The 5,179-nt window shown below is 38.8% G+C and overlaps 1 long non-coding RNA gene across 1 annotated transcript; it reads left to right on the top strand.

Moving 5' to 3' along the window:
* The first annotated feature begins 268 nt into the window (after positions 1 to 268).
* Positions 269 to 2,415, top strand: LOC148192213 (uncharacterized). Its single transcript, XR_015782527.1, has 3 exons — positions 269 to 370; positions 476 to 567; positions 2,379 to 2,415. It is a non-coding gene; the product is annotated as an uncharacterized LOC148192213 (long non-coding RNA).
* Positions 2,416 to 5,179: the final 2,764 nt, after the last annotated feature.

Genomic DNA, 5,179 nt, shown 5'->3' with positions numbered 1-5,179 from the left:
TGATCACTGTTTTAATTCACCTTGCCACGTCAAAATTCCACTCACTTCAACACTGCATGCGCCTGCCATGTGTCACTGTTGGAGCATTCTGAGAATGGTTAGTGGGAGACAAGTGGCGTGTGGAGGTTGGGGAGTTTGTTCTACGTGGGAAGAGAAAAATAATTCTGAAAAACTCTCCCTCTTCCTTCTGCATGCTTCATCTTCTTCTCAGAATTCTGCATTCAAACTCTCTGCTCTCTCTCTAAACCATCTCCATCTTCTCTCTAAGATAACTTACCATCAAACCCTCTGATCTCATTTCAGACACAGGAGAAAGTTTCCCTGCACCGTGAGCACTATTCAGATCCGAACAGAATTGAGAACTGAACTGGTAAGTTCTCGTTTCTGCACAATTGTCCACTTAGTTCATGCGAACCAAAATTCTGGTTGCATGCAGGATTAGAAGTCTGATCTGTTATGATTTTTGGTGTATTAGATTTAGTGGAAGTGGTTGAGTGAATTCCTGGATAGAAAGCCGTGAGTGAAAGAGTGAAATTCTGAGCAATTGGAAGTACACTGCAGTAACAGGTAAGGGAAGCTTAGTAATTTAATTTAATGCTGTTTTAATGTTAATGACAGTAATGAAGTGCACTGGATGTTGAATTGTATGAAATATATGAATTTTAAGTATGCATGTATGAGTATGTTGCACTGGTTGTGTATGAATGTTAATGTTTGAAACTGTATATTAATGCTGGTATGTCTGCACTGGAAAATGATTAATTCGGATTGATCAGATGTTGAAAAATGTTGAATTTTATGCAGAAAATGTGCTGTATGATTTGGGATATTATTGAAGCTATGTAGAATTTGGAATGATATGTTTGGAACTGGAAATTTCTGTATTGATGATGGAGTAATATGAATTCTGTAATGTATGAAATGTAGGATGGAAATGAAAACTTTAAAATTATGAATCACATGAAAATCTGTGAAGTTATCGAGTTGAAAAACCTGGAAATTTTACCTTCTCTGATCTATCATGTACGCTCGTCATCGAACGGTCTTATACCGTTCGGTTTCCCTGGAAAATTTCTTAGAATAAGGATTCTTTCATTTGGAAAGGACCCTGATCTGGAACGAGCGTTATTAGTTGTCAAGAGTTAGGCGTGAGCGTTCGGCTTAGCCTAGCGTGTCCAACTATTGAAAATAAAGTGAAGTATAGTTAGGACGCTCGGTTTTGGTTTACCAGCGTTCGTCCTAAGTGGCGCTTTGTATTATACTGAGCGTTCGTCCAAATGAACTCTCGATCTTAGATTGAGCGTTCGTCCTAGTTAGCGTTCGGTCTGATACCGAACGTTCGTTCAAATGCACGATCGTTCAAATGCACGTTCGTTCAAATGGTGTTCGGTCATTGACCTGACGTTCGTCCTAAAGAGGGTTCGGTTTCTACTGAACGCTCGTCCTTACCATTGTTTAGTGGGCGAATCTTGTAACGTTCGTTCAATTGATTAATTAACGTTCGGTCTTTGACTGGCATTGTTCGTTTCCGAATTTATAAAGGCTCCGATTATTTACTTAAAGTCATGAAAAACTGTAATGGTTCTTTTCATTTAATCTCAAGTCTTTATACTTAGAATTTTTCCTAAGTATTATTTGGATCTTTTAGACTCAATTTCAATTAAATTAGTTAATTGTATCAGTGTCCGTGCATGAATAAGGGTGCGTTTCTTTTGTCCAGAAACGTGAATGTATGAGTGCTGTAATATGTTCTTCCCCATCTATTGAGAGATGTACGTCCTTTAAAATTAAGAGAGTGGAACACAGAATGAAAATTTGATTAAGAGAAGTTGTGAATATGCGAGAATGGTTATGTGAATGAATTCTATCGGATTGGATTGTGAATGAGCGTTCCAAGGAGGAACGTCTCCATGATGTGAATATGAGAAGTAGTGTAGTATGACCATGGATTAAGCTACTGATGGCTGTTCATCCTGATATTCCGTGATTGCTCATCCTCATGTAGAGGAGAGTAGTTCATGCGTGGGAATGGCAGGAGGCCCTAGTCCTTATAGTACTTGGGCTGATAAGGGTTAACCTCGGGTGGCAGCTGTTGAGGGTATCCCAGTTACTACATCACCCGGGTGCAAGAACGCCTGTAGATACATGGATCATACAGTCCGGACAGTCTTTAATTATGAGAATTTGGATGAGTCACTGTATGCGTGGATATGTGTTTAATATTGTATGAATTGTATGACTGATTTTATATGTTAAATTATGTTGATTGTATTGAATTAAATTACCTAAGCTTACCCTTGCAATTTCCTTGTGTTGTCTACTGTTTTCTGTATGTCCGTCTTGTCAATGCAATGATCATCCGTTGTGGATGTGAGCAGATGGTGAGGCACCCCTTGAATCTATGCTGGAAGAAGACAATTTGGAGGATGCCAACCTCGTAGAAGTTGAAGTTAAAGCTGAGCAGTAGAGGCTCATTCCGTAGCAGTTTTAGGATTTAGTTCTGTACTGTATTTTGACAGTTCTGTATATAGTTTTGCAGAATTGTAAATACTGAACTGTTTTATATTTTGATAAGTTTCTGAACACTGTAAAGTGTTGCAAGTTCAGTTTTAAATGTTGAGCATCTGCTGTAATGTACTGTACAGTACTGTTTATTTTTATACGTGCTGTTTTCTTTTGGAGCAGCTGTTATTTATTTTAAGACTGCACTGTATTTTCTGTAAATGTGATTAGTTCTGATTAATGGTAATTACTATTTATTGGGATGTTACATTTCGCTTTCCTTTTTTCCGCAATACCCTTTCAGGACTCGATTTCCAGTACTACTTAGAGAAACCATGTAGTGAATGTTCACATTGAAAGTCATGGAGGAAAGTGCGATATCAATGCACATACCTCCCCGGTACCAAGACACTTCACAACATCAAATCCACTTGTATAATGACTTATGTTTTCTTATGTGGTTCTAAAGCCCACTTCATTTCTTTATGGCGTCTGTAGAGACATTCTCAAGCCCTGCCTTAGTGTTGGGTTGAATTTCTTCAAACTTTAACCATATTGCATCAATTAAAGTTTGTCTTTGCGCTTGAACGTCCTACACTTTTGGTGGAATGACCGATAGCCTCTCCATGGTAATCAAATTTTGTATTTTCATCATAAGTCTTGAAGCATGGAGGTTTTACAGGCTTCACGTGACAAGTAGAGACAAGGTCTTTTTGTAGGATGCTTGGTAGCAACGCGCGTAAGTCACAAGGATAGCAGTGAAACTCACAAGCATCCTTCTGCCCAGCGATTTGGTGAGAAGTTGAGTTTGGATCTAGTTTCCAATTATGTCTTGGAAACATTTTTGATGGAGGGTAGGCAAATGGTATTTGAGTGGTGGGACATGGTTAAACTCTTCCTTGTATTCCCTTCTTAGGCTTAGACCCGACTCGTTAACATTTACCGTCATTGTAGGATCGTGCGGGATTTTTCCTTACATTAATTTCAGTTCTTTCTCCAAGCATCCTCAAGTCTGCAAAGTTTGAGGAAACACTACTCACCATATGCTCATAGAAAGAACATGACGACCATCTCCTTGTCACTCATAGGATACCCTACTTGAGCAACAATCTCTTTCCACCTTTAGGCATACTCTTTAAATGACTTGAACTCTCTCACCACGCTCTGCAATTGCAATCTATCAGGTGCTACATCCAGGTTGTACTTGTACTACCTCAAGAAAGCATCCACTAAATCCTCCCCAAGACCGGATGCACGAAGATTCAAGATGAGTGCCCCAGTTTGGTGCCATGCCAACCGAATTCTCGGAACAAATGAATTAGCAACTTTCCATCACATGCATGAACAAACATTTTCTTCCCATGTGTTATGAGATGAGTCTTAAGACAAGCGGTCTCTCCTTGTCATTTATACTTTGGGAGGTATCACCACATTTGGGACTAAGCATAGCCCTACAACATTTTCAAACTTAAGGCTTCCTCCAACTTCTATGGCTCTCACGCTTTTCAAAAACATTTCAAATTTATGTCTGTCAGCCTCAACATCCATTGCGTAATGACACGAGGAGCAGATTTCAACTCGGGTTGCTTCGTCATTGTCTTACTCACAAGGCGTGGTTGAATCATCTCGGTAGGGACCATGAAAGTGCCCCAAGCTTCTTTCCTCTTTCAACTGCGTTCTCTTCGGCCTTTTGTAGTGTCAACATGCCCCAAGTCTTCCCCTCAGGGTTGAGTGTAATTTGAGGAAAGATCAATAGGGAGGGAAAATTTGTGCCTCTGGAACTCTCTATTGTAGTCGTGGTACGCACAAATCTCCAGGGCTTTGTAAGGCATTCAAGGCCTCTAGGATTTAGCTCATTTGTCTCTTCAATTGTTGGATATCGACTTTCATCCCTTCTTGAACTTCTCTTTGGTTCTCCAAGATTTTTTTAACTGGTTCGATTCCTTTAGGGTATCTTGGATGTTTAGCTGTATTTTAGTTTTTTTGTTTTTTTTTTGTATTTTTGTTTTTTTGTTTTTTTTTTTTTGCAAAACAAATTTTAAAAAAAGAAAATAAAAATAAAAATAAAAATAAAAAGAAAAAAGAAAAGACAACGTAGTTCAAATTTTCTAGTCAGAAATTATAAAGCTACGAAAATATTGCCCCGGTGTAATTTGGAAATTAACATGAAACAAAGTCAATAAGGTGGTTCATCATTTAGAAGTTCCCAAGACGTGAGACATAGGAAGTATTGGTCAACCATCTCAGGCTTTAGCCATAACATTCTTCATTTCTCTGATAAGTTCCCTGCAGCAATTGAGGAATGTTTCAATCCCCTTTAGCGGGTTGAAGATTGACACTACAGACTCAAGATTAGTTAATAACTTCGGAACACCTTCAATGGCTTCATTGGCGAGGGAAGCTAGTTGTGAGAGACTTATCATCCCATTCACCCTTGTTCAACAATATGCCCCTTCATCTGAATTACCAATTCTTGATGCCTCTTTTTTCTTAGCTCGATGACATTTCTTCTTCAGTTTTGCCACTACTGCTTTCACAATGTTCATCACTTGTGAAATTTCTTTTCACAATTTGGGTCAGGGGAGATTAACTTGAATGGCAACTGGATTGTCTTATCTCTTTCTACGATCCATTGGCTAAGGGAATCTTTCATTAACAGTCCATGATCTTGGGCCTT

This window comes from Vigna umbellata, chromosome 10 (assembly GCF_029865625.1).
Source record: "Vigna umbellata cultivar VRB3 chromosome 10, Vumbellata_1.0, whole genome shotgun sequence".
Classification (NCBI taxonomy): Eukaryota; Viridiplantae; Streptophyta; class Magnoliopsida; order Fabales; family Fabaceae; genus Vigna; species Vigna umbellata.
Note: the sequence above shows the minus strand (reverse complement) of the source record. Positions and strands in the feature narration are given on the sequence as shown.